Raw genomic sequence first — 22741 nt, 5'->3', positions numbered from 1 at the left:
TGAATATTCATTGGAATGATGGATGCTGAAGCTGAATCTCCAATACTGTAGTCACCTGATGTGAAAAACGGACTCACTGGAAAAGACCCTGATGCTGGAAAAGATTGAAGGCAAAAGGAGAAGGATGAGATGGTTAGATAGCATCACTGACTAAATGGACATGTATCTGAACAAACTCCAGGAGATAATGGAAGACAGAGGAGCCTGGCTTACTGCAGTCCATGGGATCTCAAAGAGTTTGACGTGACTTAGCAACTGAACAACAGTAAAAGTGGCATATGGTCTAGGTCATTTGTTGGAGTCTGGCTTATGACAGCACACAGCCTTAATGTCCACTAACAGGAAACTGGTCAAATAAATTATGCTGAATCTGTGCAGAGGTATGAATCTACAGAGTACAAATTTGAAAGAATTAAATAGCTGAATATTGTATGGAAAATCTCTAATATCTATATCTATCTACATACATATATATTATATATGTGTGTGTGTTAGTCACTCAGTCATGTTTGACTCTTTGGGACCCCATGGGCTATAGCCCACCAAGCTCCTCTGTCATGGAATTCTCCAGGCAAGAATACTGGAGTGAGTAGCCATCATTCCCTTCTTCAGGGGATCTTCCCCACTCAGGGTTTGAACTCTGCGTTGTAGGCATATTCTTTACCATCTGAGATACATATATATATACACACATATATGTGTGAGGTGAATAAAATAAAGGTATAGGAAATATACATTTTATGAAACTTATGAGAAAAGATCTAAAATAGCATTATATATTATTCATATCTGTTTTAATAAGCAAATAAAATTTCTGGAAATATACAAAGGTCAGGGGTTAAATCTTGTGGGGATTGAAAGCGAAAATCAGATGGCTTGGGGACAGATTAGCCATAAAACTTTTTCCAGTGCATCTTTAAACAGAAACATAAAAGCCATGATAGAAGTAAGCCTGTGTATTCATTTTTGAAAAAGGTTGCTCATTACATAATTTCAACACCCTTCATATCACAGGCTAAGTGCATAAGACCTGAGAGAAGGGCATTCCCTAAACCTCCCCATGAATGGATATGAAAGGGCACACTCAGATCAAGCACTACAGCAGCCTGTTTTAGAACCATGTGATATGTTACATCATTTCTTAAAAATCACATCAGAAACAAAATGAAATGCATTAAAAATTAAAGAATTGAAAATAAAGGAACAAAGTCATCATGTATTTGTAAGCTAAAACTTCCTCCACAGAGGAAGACCAAAAGTCAGCAAATATTGAACAAAAGTTCTTTCAATCTGCTATCACTGCAAACAGGAACATTGCAGTTCAGTTCAGTTGCTCAGTCATGTCCTACTCTTTGCAACCCCATGAATCGCAGCACGCCAGACCTCCTGGTCCATCACCAACTCCCAGAGTTCACTCAAACTCATGTCCATCAAGTCGGTGATGTCATCCAGCCATCTCATCCTCTAACGTCCCCTTTTCCTCCTGCCCCCAATCCCTCCCAGCATCAGAGTCTTTTCCAATGAGTCAACTCTTCACATGAGGTGGCCAGAGTACTGGAGTTTCAGCTTTAGCATCATTCCTTCCAAAGAACACCCAGGGCTGATCTTCTTTAGAATGGAGATCAAGAGAATGCACTGGTCATAGCAAACATCATCTTCCAACAACACAAGAGAAGACTCTACACATGGACATCACCAGATGGTCAACACTGAAATCAGATTGATTACATTCTTTGCAGCCAAAGATGGAGAAGCTCTATACAGTCAGCAAAAACAAAACCGGGAGCTGACTGTGGCTCAGATCATGAGCTCCTTATTGCCAAATTCAGACTTAAATTGAAGAAAGTAGGGAAAACCACTAGACCATTCAGGTATGACCTAAATCAAATCCCTTATGATTATACAGTGGAAGTGAGAAATAGATTTAAGGGACTAGATCTGATAGATAGAGTGCCTGATGAACTATGGACTGAGATTCATGTATTGTACAGGAGACAGGGATCAAGACCATCCCCATGGAAAAGAAATGCAAAAAAGCAAAATGGCTGTCTGGGGAGGCCTTACAAATAGCTGTGAAAAGAAGAGAAGTGAAAAGCAAAGGAGAAAAGGAAAGATATAAGCATCTGAACGCAGAATTCCAAAGAATAGCAAGAAGAGATAAGAAAGCCTTCCTCAGAGATCAATGCAAACATTGCAGTACCATATTGTTAATTAAAACAATACAAGCTAATCTAGGCCATACTGAATTCTCAGAATTCCTAAAGTGGGCATAACATTCATTTTAGCAGTTTGTTGTGTGCTGCCTTGAGGTATCATCAAATGATGTTATATGTTAGCTATAACCTATCTCTTTTAATTGCAGAGATTCTATTTCATAATTCTTTCTTTAGCCCAATGGACAGTCTCAGTTTGTATTCATCTTTAAATGATACTTGGATTGAATAAATAAATCCAACAGGACAGCAACATTCTATGTTTTGTGAATTATCAAGATCATGTATTCGTGCAGGACCACGTGTGGTCCCCAGACCGGCAGCATCGGCATCCTTCACGAACTTAGAAACACAAATTCCTGGACCCCCCAGCCCAGACCTACTTAATCACTGGGTGAGTTTTACTTCCAGAGGACTCCTGCTCTAGGAATAAAAGCATCAAACAAGAAAGATGACAGATATCTTAAAAAATTAATGATCTGGAATTTCACTTTTCAGGTAGTAATTATCAGCACCAATTCTCTCTTCTTAGCAGCCTGTACTCATCTAATTATTTTCTGAAAAGTTACCCTTGACTCTCAGGTCACATATTTAGGGTTAAATGCACAGACCTGAGAATTCCCCAATTCCTCAAGCTTTGCAGGGCAGAGACTGCCATGCGGAGGGCTTCCTGAATTCTGTCCTAGCCTTGGAATTTAGATTCACTGGATCTGGGGGTCATCTCTAGAATTCTGCAGTTTTTTAAAACTAAGCCATCTAATGAATCTGTAGCAGGTGGATAAGAGACCACATTTGAGATTTATCACCCTACAACACTGGTGTACAAACAGTTGGTTTCTTGGCATCATCATCTAGGAGACTGTCAAAAACTCAGATTCAAGAGTCCCATGAAAGACCTTCAGAATCCAAATCTTCATTCTAGCAAGATCCTCAGGTATTTTCTACGTGTATTAACATCTGAGACACGATGTTGCAGGCAAATCCTGAGAACAAGAGAGCCCAAGACTGCGAGGAAACACTGGCCAAAGGAAAGGTGAACTGATTTCCAAACAACTATTTCCTATGTCATCACTAACCCTCTGTTGAACTATACCATTCTTACCGTACTTCTTCACTTCTGATAGTTCTTTCCTTGCTGACTACGGTTCTAGAAAAAGCCAATACATACTATGTTTAAAGTAGTACATGTATAAATAGAGCTAATGAAAGCTCACTGGAAAATATACAGCATTACAGATGCTATTGATGTAATTAACAACAATTCATGTGGCATCCTTTATGTCTTAGCAGACCAAAATAAATTAGTTGATTGCAGGAAGTTAATAATTAATTTGAGATGTTTACAGCAGATATTGACCCAATGATGTATTCTGACTTCTTTCTACATTTCGACATTATATAATTTAGAAGTTGGTTTTAAAAGAGGGAATATTTTAAAGTCTTATAATTGAATCTATTTATATTAATTTATAGTCAAGTGGAGTACATTTATTTAAGATGGAGAAATACCATTTGCATTGCATTAACATTTTGCTAAGAGAGACAAGATATTGATATTTACTAGTATAAAGGAGATTATTAGACTTGATGACGTGGATTTGGATTGATTTTTGTATAAGTGAAATATTGCTTTTTTTAAAAAAAATATGGCTATTTGGATATTTAGCCACTTTTCTTATTTTCTGCTTTTGTATTTTTTAAAACTATATTTTTTTTTGCTTATGACTTTCATAACTTATTCATTTTTTTCTCTGCATTTATGCCTTAGGGATTGCCCTGCAGGTTGGGGTAGTACTTAATGACTAAAAATACCTAGATGCCTTAGAATTAATGATACACTTAGAGTCTCTAAATACTGCAGAAGGCGTGTCTAAACTTGGGCAGAAACGCTGGCCTTGTGTGGAGTGTGGTGTGGCCACACATCCCTCAGGAAACAAGATGGGATATGAATAAATGCTTGCACAAATAGATGTGGCTTGATGGAAGAAGCTACAGGCAGAATCTTCATCTAAAATTATACACATGACCATCTGATGCCCCATCATATAGAGGCATTCCTTCAAGAGGCTCCATCTTCAGAACCCTGTAGCCCTTGAAAAGTATACACCTTACCTCCAACCTTCTGAGCGATCGTCCTCGAACTTCAGCATGTCAAAATAAGTACTACTCGGAAGGGTCAGCAACCAGACCAGGGACCCCGGGCCTGACAAATGCAAATTCTACCTGTTTGCTAAATTTTCCAACTCAGAGATTTTAGAGACAAATAAAGGTGTTTTATTAACAGAGAAATTTGATTTTTTAAAATTTTCTTTTACATAGAGAAAAAAACCCTGCAAGGTTGTTTGTTTTCAGATTAAAGAAGAATAAGGGTAGGTGGGCAGTCCTAAGATGGTGGAGAAATAGAACGGGGAGACCACTTTCTCCCCCACAAATTCATCAGAATATCATTTGAACGCTGAGCAAATACCACAAAACAACTTCTGAACACTGGCAGAGGACACCAGGCACCCAGAAAGGCAGCCTATTATCTTCAAAAGGAGGTAGGACAAAATATAAAAGATAAAAAGCGAGACAAAGAGTTAGGGATGGAGACCCATTCCGGGGAGGGAGTTGTAAAAGAGAAGAAGTTTCCAAACACCAAGAAACCCTCTCACCGGGGTCTTTGGGGAGTTTTGGAATCTCAGAGGGCAACATAACCAGAAGGGAAAAATAAATAAATAAAACCCACAGATTACCTGCCTAACTGCAACTCCCAGTGGAGAAGCAGCCCAGATGCTTGCCTCCACCACCAGCAGGGGCTGAACAGTGAGGCACAGACTGCATTGCTTAGGCTAAGGACCCAGCCTGAATGCCCTGAGGGCAATCTGAGGGAGCTAATGTGAGATAGCAAAACAAACCATGGGATAGCCAGAGAGAGAGAAAAAAAAAGAGGAAGGAGAGAGAGAGAGAGAACTTCCCCACGAAAAGCTCTAACCTAAGGCAGGATTGAGAAGATGCAAGAAAAGTTTAACAAGGACATAGAAGAAATTAAAAAAGTCAGTCAATAATGAATAATGCAATAACTGAGATCAAAAGCACTCTGGAGGGAACTAACAGTAGAATAACTGAGGCAGAAGATAGGATAGGAGAGGTGAAAGATAGAATTGTGGAAATAAATGAAGCAGAGAGGGAAAAAGAAAAAAAGAATGGAAAGAAATGAAGACAATCTCAGAGACCTCTGGGACAATGTTAAACACCCCAACATTTGAATCATAGGAGTCTCGAAAGAAGAAGACAAAAAGAAAGGCCATGAGAAAATACTTGGGTAGATAATAGTTGAAAAATTCCCTAAAATGGGGAAGGAAATAGCCACCCAAGACCAAGAAACCCAGAGAGTCCCAAACCAGATAAACCCAAGGCAAAACACTCCAAGACACATATTAATCAAATTAATGAAGATCAAACACAAAGAACAAATATTAAAGGCAGCAAGGGAAAAACAAAAAATAACTCACAAGGGGATCCACCGAAGGATAACAGCTGATCTTTCAATAGAAACTCTTCAAGCCAGAAGGGAATGGCAGGACATACTTAAAGTGATGAAAGAGAAAAACCTACAGCCCAGATTACTGTACCCAGCAAGGAGCTCATTCAAATATGAAGGAGAAATCAAAAGCTTTACAGACAAGCAAAAGCTCAGAGAATTCAGCACCACCAAACCATCTCTTCAACAAATGTTAAAGGATCTTAACTAGACAGGAAACACAGAAAAGGTTTATAAACTCAAACTCAAAACAACAAAGTAAATGGCAACAGAATCATACTTATCAATAATTACCTTAAATGTAAATGGGTTGAAAAGACAGAAACTGGCTGAATAGATACAAAAACAAGACCCCTATATAAGTTGTCTACAAGAGACTCACCTCCAACCTCGGGACACGTACAGACTGAAAGTGAAGGGCTGGAAAAATATATTTCATGCAAATGGAGACTAAAAGAAAGCAGGAGTAGCAATACTCGTATCAGATAAAATAGACTTTGAAATAAAGGCCATGAAAAGAGACAAAGAAGGGCACTACATAATGATCAATGGATCAATCCAAAAAGAAGATATAACAATTATAAATATATATGCACCCAACACCTAACCTGCCTCTTGAGAAATCTGTATGCAGGTCAGGAAGCAACAGTTAGAACTGGACATGGAACAACAGACTGGTTCCAAATAGGAAAAGAGTACGCCAAGGCTGACTATTGTCATCCTGCTTATTTAACTTATATGCAGAGTACATCATGAGAAACGCTGGGCTGGAAGAAACACAAGCTGGAATCAAGATTGCCAGGAGAAATATCAATCACCTCAGATATGCAGATGACACCACCCTTATGGCGGAAAGTGAAGAGGAACTAAAAAGCCTCTTGATGAAAGTGAAAGAGGAGAGTGAAAAAGTTGGCTTAAAGCTCAACATTCAGAAAACGAAGATCATGGCATCTGGTCCCATCACTTCATGGGAAATAGATGGGGAAACAGTAGAAACAGTGTCAGATTATTTTGGGGGGCTCCAAAATCACTGCAGATGGTGACTGCAGACATGAAATTAAGACACTTACTCCTTGGAAGAAGAGTTATGACCAACCTAGATAGTATATTCAAAAGCAGAGACATTACTTTGCCAACTAAGGTCTGTCTAGTAAAGGCTGTGGTTTTTCCAGTGGTCATGTATGGATGTGAGAGTTGGACTGTGAAGAAAGCTGAGTGCCAAAGAATTGATGCTTTTGAACTGTGGTGTTGGAGAAGACTCTTGAGAGTCCTTTGGACTGCAAGGAGATCCAACCATTCCATTCTGAAGATCAACCCTGGGATTTCTTTGGAAGGAATGATGCTAAAGCTGAAGCTCCAGTACTTTGGACACCTCATGCAAAGAGTTGACTCATTGGAAAAGACTCTGATGCTGGGATAGATTGGGGGCAGGAGAAGGGGACGACCCAGGATGAGATGGCTGGATGGCATCACGGACTCAATGAATGTGAGTTTGAGTGAACTCTGGGAGATGGTAATGGACAGGGAGGCCTGGCATGCTGCAATTCATGGGGTCGCAAAGAGTCATACACGACTGAACGACTGAACTGAGCTGATGCACCCAACACAGGAGCACTGCAATATGTAAGGCAAATATTAAGAAGTATGAAAGGGGAAATTAACAGTAACACGATAATAGTGAGAGACTTTAGTACCCCACTCACACCTATGGATAGATCAACTAAATAGAAAATTAGCAAGGGAACGCAAACTTTAAATGATATAATGGACCAGTTAGACCTAATTAATATTTATAGGACATTTCACCCTAAAACAATGAATTTCTCCTGTTTCTCAAGTGCACATGGAATCTTCTCCAGGATAGAACACATCTATCTATATATCTAAATATGATATATATCTAGATATGATATATATCTAGATACCATAAATCTAGCCTTGGTAAATTCAAAAAAATTAAATCATGTCAAGCATCTCTTCTGATCACAATGCAGTAAGATTTACTTTGCCAACAAAGGTCCGTCTAGTCAAGGCTATGGTTTTTCCAGTGGTCATATATGGATGTGAGAGTTGGACTGTGAAGAAATCTGAGTGCTGAAGAATTGATGCTTTTGAACTGTGGTGTTGGAGAAGACTCTTGAGAGTCCCTTGGACTACAAGGAGATCCAACCAGTCCATTCTGATGGAGATCAGTCCTGAGTGTTCTTTGGGAGGAATGATGCTAAAGCCGAAACTCCAGTACTTTGGCCACCTCATGCGAAGGGTTGACTCATTGGAAAAGACTCTGATACTGGGAGGGATTGAGGCCAGAAGGAGAAGGGGATGACAGAGGATGAGATGGCTGGATGGCATCACCAACTCAATGGACGTGAGTTTGAGTGAACTCCAGGAGTTGGTGATGGACGGGGAGGCCTGGCGTGCTGTGATTCATGGGGTCGCAAAGAGTCAGACAAAACTGAGCAACTGAACTGAACTGAACAGGGAAAAAAAAAAAAAACTATCAAAAATGCAAACGTATGGAGGCTAAACACCACACTTCTGAATAACCAACAAATCACAGAAGAAATCAAAATATGCATAGAAACAAATGAAAATGAAAACACAGCAACCCAAAACCTATGGGATTCAGTAAAAGCAGTGCTAAGGGGAAGGTTCATAACAACACAAGCCCACCTCAAGAAACAAGACAGAAATCAAATAAATAACATAACTCTACACCTAAAGCAACTAGAAAAAGAAGAAATGAAGCACCCCAGAGTCAATCAGTTCAGTTCAGTTCAGTTCAGTTGCTCAGTCGTGTCTGACTCTTTGCGACTCCATGAATTGCAGCACGCCAGGCCTCCCTGTCCATCATCAACTCCCAGAGTTTACTCAGCCTCACGTCCATCGAGTCCGTGATGCCATCCAGCCATCTCATCCTCTGTCATCCCCTCTCCTCCTGACCCCAATCCCTCCCAGCATCAGAGTCTTTTCCAATGAGTCAAGTCTTCGTATGAGGGGGCCAAAGTACTGGAGTTTCAGCTTTAGCATCATTCCTTCCAAAGAAATCCCAGGGCTAATAGAAGGAAAGAAATCATATAAATTAGGGCAGAAATAAATGCAAAAGAATCAAAGAAGACCATAGCCAAAATCAACAAAGCTGAAAGCTGGTTCTTTGAGAAGATAGATAAAATAGACAAACCATTAGTCAGACTCATCAAGGAAAAAAGGGGGAAGAATCAAAATCAAATTAGAAATGAAAATGGAAAAAAATCACAACAGATAACACAGAAATACAAAGGATCATAAGAGACTACTATCAGCAACTATATGCCAATAAAATGGACAACTTGGAAGAAATGGACAAATTCTTAGAAAAGTATAACATTCCAAAACTGAACCCAGAAGAAAGAGAAAATCTTAGTGGATCCATCACAAGCACTGTAATCAAAACTGTAATCAGTAATCTTCCAACAAACATAAGCCCAGGACCAGATGGCTTCACAGCTGAATTCTAGCAAAAATTTAGAGAAGAGCTAACACCTACCCTACTCAAACTCTTCCAGAAAATTGCCTAGGAAGGTAAACTTCCAAACTCATTCTATGAGGCCACCATTTCTGTAATACCAAAGCCAGACAAAGATGCCAAAAAAAAGAAAAGAAAACTACAGGCCAATGTCACTGATTAATATAGCTGCAAAAATCCTTAACAAAATTCTAGCAAACAGAATAAACAACATATTAAAAAGATCATAGCATCATGACCAAGTGGGCTTTATCCCAGAGGTGCAAGGATTCTTCATTGTTTGCAAATCAATCAATGTGATACACCACAATAACAAATTGAAAGATAAAAACCATATGATTATACATATGGTTAACCAATAAATGCAGAGAAAGTCTTTGACACAATTAAACATCCATTTATGGTAAAAACCCTCCAGAAAGCAGGCATAGAAGGAACATACCTCAACATAATAAAAGCCGTATATGATAAAGCCACAGCAAACATTATCCTCAATGGTGAAAAATTGAAAGGATTTCCCCTAAAATGAGGAACAAGACAAGCATGCCCACTCTCACCACTACTATTCAAAATAGTTTGGGAAGTTTTAGTCACAGGAATCAAAGAAGAAAAAGAAATAAAAGGAATCCAGATCAGAAAAGAAGAAGTAAAACTCTCACTGTTTGCAGATGACATGATCCTCTACATAGAAAACCCTAAGGACTCCACCAGAAAATTACTAGAGATCATCAATGAATATACTAAAGTTGCAAGATATAAAATTAACACACAGAAGTCCCTTGCATTCCTATACACTAACAATGAGAAAACAGAAAGAGAAATTAAGGAAACAATTTCATTGCAATGAAAAGAGTAAAATACTTGGGAATAAATCTACCTAAAGAAACAAAAGACCTATATATAGAAAACTATAAAACACTAATGAAAGAAATCAAAGATAACACAAATAGATGGAGAAATATACCATGTTCATGGATCAGAAGAATCAATATAGTGAAAATGAGTATACTACCCAAAGCAATCTACAGACTCGATGCAATCCCTATCAAGCTACCAACAGTATTTTCCAGAGAACTAGAACAAATAATTTCACAATTTGTGTGGAAATTCAAAAAACCTCGAATAGCCAAAGCAATCTTGAGAAAGAAGAATGAAACTGGAGGAATCAACCTACCTGACTTCAGGCTATACTACAAAGCCATAGTCATCAAGACAGCATGGTACTGGCACAAAGACAGAAACATAGATCAACGGAACAAAATAGAAAGCCAGAGATAAATCCACGCACCTATGGACAGCTTTTCTTTTACAAAGGAGGCAAGAATATACAATGGAGAAAAGACAAATCTCTTTAACAAGTGGTGCTGGGAAAACTGGTCAACAACTTGTAAAAGAATGAAACTAGAACACTTTCTAACACAATCCACAAAAATAAACTCAAAATGGATTAAAGATCTAAATTTAAGACCAGAAACTATAAAACTCCTAGAGGAAGACATAGGCAAAACACTCTCTGACGTAAATCATAGTAGGATCCTCTATGACCCACCTCCCAGAGTAATGGAAATAAAAGCAAAAATAAACAAATGGGACCTAATTAAAATTAAAAGCTTTTGCACAATCAAGGAAACTATAAGCAAGGTGAAAAGACAGCAATCAGAATGGGAGAAAATAATAGTAAATTAAGCAACTGACAAAGAATTAATCTTAAAATACAAGCAACTTCTGCAGCTCAATTCCAGAAAAATAAGCGACCCAATCAAAAAATGAGCTAAAGAACTAAACAGACATTTTTCCAAATAAGACATACAGATGGCTAACAAACACATGATAAGATCCTCAACATCACTCATTATCAGAGAAATGCAAATCAAAACCACAATAAGTTACCATCTCATGCCAGTCAGACTGGCTGTTATCAAAAAGTCTACAAACAATAAATGCTGGGGAAGGTGTAGAGAAAAAGAAACCCTCTTACATTGTTGGTGGGAATGCAAACTAGTACAGCCACTATGGAGAACAGTGTGGAGATTCCTTAAAAAACTGGAAATTAGAACCCCCATCCTACCCAGCAACCCCAGTGAGGAAGCCAGAATTGAAAGAGACACGTGTACGCCAATGTTCATTGCAGCACTGTTTACAATAGCCAGGACATGGAAGCAACCTAGATGTCCATTGGCAGACAAATGGATAAGAAAGCTGTGGTATATATACACAATGGAATATTACTCAGCTATTAAAAAGAATGCATTTGAATTAGTTCTAATGAGGTGGGTGAAACTGGAGCCTATTATACAGAGCAAAGTAAGTCAGAAAGAAAAACACAATACAGTGTATTAATGCATATATATGGAATTTAGGAAGATGGTAATGATGACCCTGTATGCAAGACAGCAAAAGAGACACGGATGTAAAGAACAGACTTTTGGACTCTGTGGGAGAAAGCAAAGGTGGAATGATTTGAGAGAATAGCATTGAAACATGTATATTATCATATGTGAAATAGATTGCCAGCCCAGGCTCAATGCATGAGACAGGGTGCTCAGGACTGGTACACTGGGATGACCCTGAGGAATGGGATGGGGAGGGAGGTAGGAGGAAGGGTCAGGATGGGGAACACATGTACACCCATGGCTGATTCACGTGAATGGATGGCAAAAACCACCACAATATTGTAAAGTAATTAGCCTCCAATTAAAATAAATTAAAAAAAATAAAGAAGCATAAGGATAAGTTGTTGTTCAGTCACTAAATCATGTCCAACTCTCTGCGATCCCATGGACTATAGCCTGCCTCACTCCTCTGTTCATGAGATTCTCCAGGTAAGAATACTGGAGTGGGTTACCATGCCCTCTTCCAGGGGATCTGCTTGACCCAGGGATTGAAACTGTGTCTCCTGCATTGCAGGCAGATTCTTACCACTGAGCCACGAGGGACACCCAACAATAAGTTACCACATTACATTTGGGAAAATATAAGGTCAGTGTCAGATGCAGGCCCTCTGTCCTCCAGACTTGAGGCCTGACTGTCCACTGGACTTTGTGAAGTGTCTGGTGTGTTCTGGGTGACTGGCTTCATCTCTCAGGGCGCAGATGTGCTCACTTCCAAAGTCATAGGACTGGACCACCTCAAACATCCCTGTACTACCTTTGTTCCTCAAAGAGCAAAATCAAGTGAAAAAGAAGATGAGTGATTCAAGTTCTCCCTTCAACTAGTTTTAAGATGATCACCTAAGGCTTACAGATCTGGAGTTGTATTCTATGAATCAGTGAATTAAAAAAAAATCGTTGGCGAAAGGGGAAAAATTATTTAAGGAAAGCAACAAAATCATTATCTCATGTTGTAGCTCCAGGCTTTGCGGGTTTCAAGTAGAATTTAAAACTGGATGAGTTTTTTTTTTTTTTTCCCATGCACTAACCCATTCTTTAAAAGTGATTTCCTATCTTTCAAAGAAACAAAAAATCTCTCATCTCTTTCAGATATTGTACTATGTTATTAACTGCAAGAAAATTTCATTTTTAAAAGTAGAAAATGAAATGATTGCTAAGTTCTTACCTGAAGAGTTGAGAACATCCTACATAAACTAGTGAATCCAATTAGAATGAATTTCATGATGAATAAATGCATCCATAGTGATTATTGATAGAAATAAAATAAACCCACTCACTTTACAAGCCCCAAATGGTAATATGAGTGACTCCAGTTGTGCCTGGGTGAAATTAGCTAGAAATATGATTACCAATTGTTTATAAATGTAGACTTTAGAAGGCAATTCATATCTCAAATCATTCTTTCTGAATAAGCCATATCTCCTAAATTATCCCCAGTATCAGTATTTTTGCCCTTTTAATAATATGTGCAACTCAAAGATGATAATGATATTTGGTGTTTGATTTCCTTAAAAGGGAATAAAATCTACTTAATGAGATAAAAGCAAAAGAAATAGGAAAGGAGGTGATGATAAAGCAGTATTTGCTTTATCTACCTACCTACCTACCTACCTACCTACCTACCTAGGAGGTATTCTTGACATCACATTAGAATGTTCTTTATCTGCTTAGTCAATTAGTCATTCATTATAATAAGATAAATTGCTTAAGCCTTTACTAGTAATAAGACTTTAAAGGGATCCATAGGTCTACTCTTTCAGGATTTAGCAAAATGAGGGTTCTTCCTCACCAATTAAAAGAGAGTTTCTTTGAGAAGGACATTTCAAGACACCAAAAAGTGGACATGCACTTCAATGGTATGATTGATGGTGCCTTTACAAGGCAGTTTTAGGGACTTTCAGGTGTTATTCCCACTTTGTTCTCTCCCCAGCTCACGAGTGAGCCCCTTGGCCCCACCACAAAACTAGCCTGTCCATCTGTCAAACAGGCGGGCCAAGGCATTATCCACAACCCACAACTCAGTTTTATGAAGAAGACCAGACAATTGCTCATAAAAGGTGGGTGCTGGGAAAGGGCCAGGGGACCCTGCTAATCACACTGATTATTAACAATTCTTCATTCACAACCCTTTTAGTTAATTTGAGGAAAGAGCAAAGGAGACACCCAACTAAAACTCTCTTAACTAAATGAGGCACCAAGAGATTTTTCAATGTTTTCTGATAAAAACATAGGACAGAAACTTATACAATCTCCTAACAAAGAGATGTTACAGATTTTTAATTTCTTTCTTTCTTTTTACAGAAAACCTGTGTGAGAGAGGTATACAGACCTTGGGATAATTTACTCAAGGCAAGGCTCAATACCAATTTATCCTGATTTGAATTTTTTTAAAGTGACATTATAACATGCTGACATTCCAATGACAACAAAAGGTGTTTGACTAGTCAGTCTTCATAGCAGTATGAAGCATATTACAATGATGTCTTCTACTTTATGTATGTGATACAAGAAAAAGATTTGCCTAAGTAAATGTTAGAAATTTCTTGTCAATTCTGTTACTGGAGGAACAGAATCTATGGCTGCTGATTAAAAACTTTTTTTCCTATGCCAAAGTTAACACAGACTACAAACAACTGTGTCATACTGGTTTGGAGGATTATTCATGAGAATAAGTAACTCATGGATTGGAAGCAGTGACTTACTAGAAAACTGTATCTTCCATCCTTGACTTGCTCATTTTTTTACAATGAAATTTCCAGAATAGCCTCACTTGGCCAAAAGAACAGATTTGCGGTTCAAGGCAAATTGTTGGCCATTGTTTTTCCTGTGGGGAAAGAAAAAAAAATGAACATCATATATTAACTTTATTATACAGAGCAGCTGGGATATTAAGATGCAACTTCCTAATTTAATCTATTGATAAGAACATTCTTTTGAGTATAAAGAAATTAAAGATGTGGAAAGGATTTAAAAATTAGGGCTTCAGAGGATTCTTGCAATTTGATAAAATCAAACACACTTCTTTTGCTGAATTGGCAAAATCGCAAATCAGTTGGTTGAGGGTATCCATATTATGACTTTTTTTTCAGTAGGAGGATTCTGGTGGTTGGGATAACAGTTTTTAAATCTGATCTGGCGATGAGACCTAGAAATCTTAAAAGTCATATTGAATTCCCAGCAGATTCCACAGTGATGGAAAATTCTACCATCTTTCTGACCACCTCCCCTGCAGGGTTTAAAGCCTCCCAGTGGGTGCAGTTGGGGCAGGAATTGTTGTCTCTACCTGATTGTTTCTGGAGTTTCTGGTTCTTTCCACTCAGCTTCCTGCTGTCACTTCCTGAAACAGCTTTCTTCACAGGTGTGTTAGCCCATGGAGAGAGGTTTACTGCTGAGCCATTCTCTGCTGAAATGGGCCAGTAGCCTCTGTCTAACAGAACCAAAGACGTGACAGTGGAGTATTTTCACTCTAACCAAAGTCAGAGGCCATGGATTTATTTAGCCATCGATGTGCATGTTCCCATAGGTATTCCCTTGAGAAATACACACAGAGCCTTAGAGCCCTTAGAGCCCTTAGAGCAGATATTCCCTAAACTGGTTACTGATGTTAGTTTAGCATACTGAGTTCTTTAAAGTACACTGTCCCTTGAGCCTTCCTAGACCACATGCTTAAAATCCAAATTGCTTCTACATTATTTAGAACTAATATGTCACAATAATATTAAAAACAATTTCTTAAAGTTACATAGCTATCTTCTAAAGGCAAAATGCTTTCAACCCACTGGCTCCTTTATTTATCAAAATGGAAGTTTGGTTACCAATTACCAAATGGTCATTGTTGGTTATTGTGTGATGGAAAAAAAAAAAAAAAACACAAAATCACAATTTATGTGATCACTACAAGGCATTCATGATACCAGTGTGAGCCTTAAAATTCATATCAACAACATATTCATTCTCAAATGTCATGAAGGCATAGAGGAAAGATTGTTCAGTTGCTAAGTCATGTCCAGCTCTTTGCCACCACATGGACTTCAGTTTGCCAGGACTCCCTGTCCTTCACTTTCTCCTAGAGTTTGCTCAAATTTATGTCTATTGAGTCAGTGATGCTATCCAACTATCTCATCCTCTGTCCCCCTTCCTCCTCCAGCCCTCAATCTTTCCCAACATCAGGGACTTTTCCAATGAGTAACAGTTATTCGCATGAGGTGGCCAAAGTACTGGAGCTTCATCTTCAGCATTAGTCCTTCCAATGAATATTCAGGATTGATTTCCTTTAGGATTGACTGGTTGGATCTCCTTGCAGTCCAAGGGACTCTCAAGAGTCTTCTCCAGCACCACAGTTCGAAAGCTCAATTTTTTTGGTCTCAACCTTGTTTATGGTCCAACTCTCACATTCATACATGACTACTGGAGGAAAAATTAAGGTTATATTATTGATGAATGATTATATAGCAAGCTTTAGTAAAATTGCATGGCATCTATTTTTGACCTGAGACTTACAGTTCACGGATGGAATCACATTCTCAAAATATTTTATTTATTGTGCTCTGAAAAACTGTCCCTCAATGAATATATGAATGTGGGGTTGTGGCCCTTCCACCTGTCTTTGCCCCTCTGAGAATCAACTGTAAATGAAGAGACAAGCACATCTTTAATAATTTTCTCTATCTAATAAGCTTATTGTATACCCTGGAAATTAAGAAATTTCTTATATTTCTACAAGTGAAATGACTCTCAAATTCAGATAACATTTATGTAATTTTAATTCATATAACATTTTATGTAATTTTACATTTTATGTAATTTTATGGCAGAAAACAAAGAACTAAAGAGCCTCCTGATGAAAGTAAAAGAGGAGAATGAAAAAGTTGGCTTAAAACTCAACATTCAGAAAACTAAGTAAGATCATGGTATCCGGTCCTATCACTGCATGACAAACAGATGGGGAAGGAATGGAAACAGTAAGAGACTTTAAATTTCTTGGGCTCCAAAATCACTGCAGATGGTGACTGGAGCCATGAAATTAAAAGATGCTTGCTCCTTGGAAGAAAAGCTATGACCAACCTAGACAGCATATTAAAAAGCAGAGACATTACTTTGCCAACAAAGGTCCATCTAATCAAAGCTATGGCTTTTCCAGTAGTCATGTATGGATGTGAGAGTTGGACTACAAAGTAAGCTGAGCACCGAAGAACTGATGCCTTTGAACTGTGGTGTTGGAGAAAACTCTTGAGAGTCCCTTGGTCTGCAAGGCTATCAAGCCAGTCCATCCTGAAGGAAATCAGCCCTGAATATTCATTGGAAGGACTGATGCTGAAGCTGAAACTCCAATACTTTGGCCACCTGATGTGAAGAACTGACTCATTGGAAAAGACCCTGATGCTGGGAAAGATTGAAAGCAAGAAGAGAAGGGAACTCAGAGGATGAGATGGTTGGATGGCATCACCAGCTCAACGGACATGAGTTTGAGCAAGCCCCGGAAGTTGGTGATGGACAGGGAAGCCTGGTGTGCTGCAGTCCACAGGGTCACAAAGAGTCAGACACGACTGAGCAACTGAATTGAATTGAATTTTACCCAAAAGAATGCACTATGATTTGTTGTCAAACAGCCTAGCTATTGGGATGTATTAAGGCATAAACATGGACAGAATAAAATGCATGGAATATGCTATAATTTTTCATGTGAATATCTCAATTTCACTGGCTGGAAAAGATAGAGTTGTTATCTATCCAGAAAATAGAAAAAACAAAGCATAATATACTCAAACTTGGATGCCTGCCAGCATCTTTGGTCAAATTATTAATACATAGTGACTGAGCAACTAACACTTTCACTTTTCTCAGGCAACTTATACAAACTGATTTTTCCATACTTGATATTTTAGTAAAGCTACTTACTTTCTCACAGTGTTAAAATTTTTCTTTGCAGTTCCCTGCACTAGATATTACCGAAGCTGTGACTAAAGTAAAATAGAATTTAGAATTAGATAAAAACTCAAAAGCTTGGATTGGTTTTCCCAGCCTCCTTGAAATCAAGTACCTTAACATTTTAATTAGACAGAGAAATGTCAAAGTACTGAACTGAATCCTATTTGCCTAGTCAGAGAAGGAGGTTTTAGAATGCCAGATTTGCTCAATTATACTGGTTTGGTTGTACATTTGACATATACATTGGATAATCTTCCAGGGGAAAATTCTAACAATAGGAAGAATATTTTAGTCTCATAAGCATGGAATTTTATATTCAACTATGTTGGTAACAATTCAAGTCTCTTGTCTGATCCTTCAAAAAGAACAAAGATGAGGATGCTTCCGGTGGTGAAGGTGGTGTTACATCCTCTGTTAGAGCCTTCTGTTACCTCTGATGGATATCCAACAGCCTTGGCACACCCTCAATTACATTACCCAAGGTCAGAAAAACCATATGGCTTTATAAAGATCAAAGAGTGAAGTCAGAAACCCCACACTTTGGATATTTTAGAATCCAGCGCATATGGTACACACTAACTGAAAAAAATGTATGTGGCAAAGCTAACCCATTTAGAAGTGGAGTAATGTGTCCTTTAGGACAGAAAGGACAGCCCGTCTTCCAGTGGGAAAGTGGAACAGTTTAGAGCCATTAGGAAAGAAATGAAAGAAACTCCAAAAGAGAGGAACAAGCAGGAGAAAATGGAGAAATTAAGTGAGAAATTAACCCCAGCCTCTGAGGTCATTCTTTGTATCGAAATTCAGTTGTTTCAAGGAGTCTTTATTACTCAAGACATGATTTTCTCATAGCCAAGGGGGAAAGTTCAATTATTATACCCATGTAATCGTCCATTTTAAATCATTTTTGTGTAAAGATCGGGTGTATTGAATGGATTTGTCATACTCAGAATAAAACTGGTGCAAATGAAATTTCTGTTAAGGGGCATTAACTTTACTATTTTCTCATTTGCTGTAAAAGCCTTGTAAGTATCAAGATTTGGGATAGACAGAGGCTTATTATCAAGTTGGGGAGGGAAGAGCTTTCTGATGGTTTTAAAAGCAAGTCATTTTTTAGTTTATAGTCTGGGGGAAAAGCCAGTCTTTCTCTTGTTTTTAGGGTTAATTAGATACTATCTTTTGCTGTTATAACTTGTTTTCTAGATCCCACTGCCAAACATATTTTAATGTTTGCTAATGTCAACTTCATTTTCCCATCATTACCATCCATGTGTTAATCAAACAATTATCTTGCCATTTATTTTATAAAACATTCTGTAAAAATCCCATAGAATCCTTTCAGAATTAAGGGGATGCCATTATATAGATCATAAACATTGTTTTAATGAACCCAGATAATTCAAGTAAAGAAATAAAAGTCAATGTAAATGAAAGGAGTATCTAAAAATTATTGAAACATTCCTGATAAAGTGATCTGTGAGCAATTTTAATTTTTTTTTTTTGAGGGAGGATAATTGCTTTACAACATTGTGTTAGTTTCTTCTGCACAACAACATGAACTAGCCATATGCATACATATATCCTCTCCCTCTCTAGCCTCCCTCCCATCCTCATCCCACCTCTCTAGGTCATCACAGAGCACTGAGCAGACCTCCCTGTGCTATGCTCCCACTAGCTATGTAGTTTACACTTGGTAGGGCATATATATCAATGCTGCTCTCTCAATTCTTCCCAACCCCTCAAACTCCCCCTCCTGTGTCCACAATGTGGGCAATTTTAAGCTATGTATTTCAACAGTTGCTCAGTATTAGTTCCTTAGATTGTGATCAGTAAATTATCATTTCTTTGTTATTTAATGTGATAACTCAACATTATTATTGCTTGATGGAAGAAATTTTCACATATTGAGGTATGGGAAAGTTATCCTGGCTTATACACTATTGGCCTTGAACTTTATGCTAACCAGACTTCCACGGTGGCTCAGACAGTAAGAGTCTGCCTGCAATGCAGGAGACCCGGGCTCAATCCCTGGGTCGGGAAGATCCCCTACAGAAGGGAATGGCTATCCACTCCAGTATTCTTGCATTGAGAATTCCATGGACAGAGGAGCCTGATGGGCTACAGTCTATAGGGTTGCAGAGTCGGACACGATTGAGTGACTAATGCTTACTTTATGCTAACCGGAACAGCCTGTCTTATGGCTTGTCAAACATGCATTGTGCCTCTGCTTTCACCATTAAGGAAAAGAATGCGTTTTAAAATCAAAGTGGAGTAACTGTGGTTTGGAAGCACAGGATGGAGCTGGGTGGCCATTGTGGACGTGGCATCAGACATGTCCCCGCCTGCCTGAGCACTTGAGTTTCCTGAACTGTGTCAAACTGAAGGACACCACCAGCTGTCTTATGAGCAGCTGCCAGCTGTACCCTCACAGACTCTCCCTGTAAGCGTGCAACCATTTTAGACCCCAACCAATCCTGGCTTGAGAAGCACACTTACTTCTTGCCAGCCCCAATATGACTCTTGAAAAACAATTTAGGCAACTCTGTGGTTTTTGCCTTTATAAGACTCGCCTATTTTGTTATTTGGGGAACACAGTTCATGTGCTTGTTGAATCTGTGTCTCCTGGGTTATCTTCCTCAGCTTGGCAAGAGTAAAATCCTTTTCTATTCCTATTATAGATTATTTTAATGGATTATTTCCATCAACACAACTAAACTTATTCTCTTTGAAAGAAATTTTGCGGAAATTTTTTTCTGATTTATTTATTTGTTGATGAATACAGGCATCATGCATTTATTTCATCTTATTTGAGATATCAAAGAACTTACCCTTGTTTCAAGGCACTATGAGGCTTTGGCAAAACTTTAAAGAATCAAAGCATGATGATTAAGAGACAAGGACTTCATCTCCAAGCAGCCAGATGTTGATGGTCCTGTTCCTCTCTGAGGAAAGCCCTTTAGCTTTTCTCTCCAACTATGCTGACTAAGGGCAATGTACCACTTAGGGAGGAAGTCTGCTTCACTGGAAGCTGGCGGTTTTGCCTCCCCAGAATGAATTTCCATTTGGATCAAAGACCAGAGACCTGTCTACACTCCCTTGGCTTTGTTTGGTTTTATACACAACTTCTATCATCACCAGTCCATCGAAAGTGAAAGGACCAAAGTGGTCCACCTATACTGTGCCCTATAACTGTGGTCTGTTTTGGCTTCCTGCATGGGCCGCCTGCTGTATTTGTCTGAAAGTCACATCACAATCTCTTTCGCAGTTTCTTCCTCCCCTGAACTTCTAATTTTCAGGGCTCTTCTGTGTCCTTCTCTTCTTACCACTCATCTCTGGTGTATTCTGGCTTCCAAATCAAGTACCCCTAATCCTCATTCCCTGCCAGTCTCAGTGCTGAGCCATGGATGCCCATCCAAATGCCTGCACGTCTATCCCATGCAACTCAAACTCTTCTTGTTCAAACAAAACTGTGATTTTATTGAATTTTTTATTTTTAACATGTTTTACTGAATCAAAGGCTTCCCTGGTGGCTCAGCTCATAAAGAGTCCCACCTGCAATGTGGACTCTTTGAATCAAGGTTGATTTTTAATGTTGTGTTAAATTCCTGAGCGGTTGAAAAGATCTGCCTGAGGGTAGAAAATCTCTAGGCGTCTCATAGCCTGCAAGTGAGAATGATATAGGTGTGCACATGCTCAGTCGTGTCCAGCTCCTGGAGACCCCCATGGACTGTAGCCCACCAGGCTCCTCTGTCTAAGGGATTTCCCAGACTATCAAACCCACGTCTCTTGCATTGGCAGGTGGGTTTGCCTTGCAAACAGATTGACATGTTTTTAAACACATTAAACACACAGTAACCACGGGAAGCAGCCCTTCTACTAATATTTACACAAAAGAGAAGGAAATATTAATACATGTCCAGAAAAAAAGACTTATACATGAGTGCTCTCAGCAGCCTTATTTTAACAGCCAAGCACTGAAGACATCCCAGATCAGATGATAGGTAAATAAAGCATAGTATATCTGTTCCACTGAAAACTGCTCAGCAATGAAAAGCAACAACCTTCTAATACATGCAATAGCTTGGGTGCACCTCAGAATAATTACACTGGGCACAAGAATACAGGCAAAATCTCATGGCTGCTCTACAATTCCATTCATATGAGATTCTCAGAAATGCAATCTAATCCAAGAACAGATCAGCTGGGATGGAAGTGGGGGTGGGAGGTAGAATAGGCCAGGGGCATAAAAAAAAGTTTTGAGATGAAAATGTTTGATATCTTGATTATGATGATGGTTTCACAGTGCATACGTGGGTCAAAATTCTCCAAATTGTGGAATTTAAATATGTGTGGCTTACTGAAAAATAATAATATATCAATATAGAAGAAAAAAAGGGCTTCCTAGGTGGCTCATGTGGTAAAGAATCTATCTGCAAGGCAGGAGACGTGAGTTTGATCCCTGGGTCACAAAGATCCCCTGGAGGAGGAAATGGCAACCCACTCCAGTATTCTTACCTGGAGAATCCCATGGACAGAGAAGCCTGGCGGGCTACAGTCCATAGGGTCACAAAGTGTTTGCCACGACTGAGCACACACACACACACCAGTTCAGTCAGTTCAGCTTTTAGAAGGAGAGCTAGCCGGCTGCACACCGGCCCCTCCTACCTGGAGGCAGAGAGGCAGGCTAGCAACAGCCAGAACCGGAAGGCAAGGGACTGCTGCAATCTCAGCCCCAGAGAAGGTATCTTCCGCCAAACTGTGAGTAGGCTCCCAGCTGCTAAACATGTCTTCCTGAGATGTTGGATTGTTGACATCTGCCATGAGGGTCGTAGCCTGAGATCAGCTCTCCAGAGGGGACAGACGGCACACACACATAGTACAAAAAAAAAAAAAAATTAAATTCATGTACAATTTAATCCACTGAAGCAAATTATAGTTTTAGCCCACGGCTTTATTTTCAATATTTGAACAAAGCTCAGATCATGAAATTAGCTCAAGTATAAGATTATCGCTGAGTGCCACACATTCCTTGGGGTTACTTGTGGAATTCTTTCCCATTATGTAGTACCATTCATGTTATCTAGCAAAGTCAATGGCTGCTCAGAGAGGTCATGTATTTTCTCAAAATTCCTATCACACTTTCTGTAATAAACGTATCTGGTTAGAAAAATATCATTTGGAATGT

At 38.9% G+C, this 22741-nt stretch overlaps 1 long non-coding RNA gene across 2 annotated transcripts in view; it reads right to left on the bottom strand.

The window, feature by feature from the left end:
* LOC138416997 (uncharacterized) overlaps positions 1 to 22741 on the bottom strand; it is an 86715-nt gene that overhangs the window by 5242 nt on the left and 58732 nt on the right. Inside the window, exons 4-6 of one of the 2 annotated variants that reach the window (XR_011247929.1) lie at positions 22222 to 22401; positions 14915 to 15058; positions 14334 to 14455 (exon numbers count right to left, since the gene is read on the bottom strand). This is a non-coding gene — a long non-coding RNA (uncharacterized lncRNA). The remainder of the gene's footprint in view (positions 1 to 14333; positions 14456 to 14914; positions 15059 to 22221; positions 22402 to 22741) is intronic. The other variant, XR_011247930.1, reaches the window with a different exon arrangement.

The sequence above is a fragment of the Ovis canadensis genome, chromosome 13, assembly GCF_042477335.2.
Source record: "Ovis canadensis isolate MfBH-ARS-UI-01 breed Bighorn chromosome 13, ARS-UI_OviCan_v2, whole genome shotgun sequence".
NCBI classification, from domain to species: domain Eukaryota; kingdom Metazoa; phylum Chordata; class Mammalia; order Artiodactyla; family Bovidae; genus Ovis; species Ovis canadensis.
This window is presented reverse-complemented; position numbering and strand designations above follow the sequence as displayed.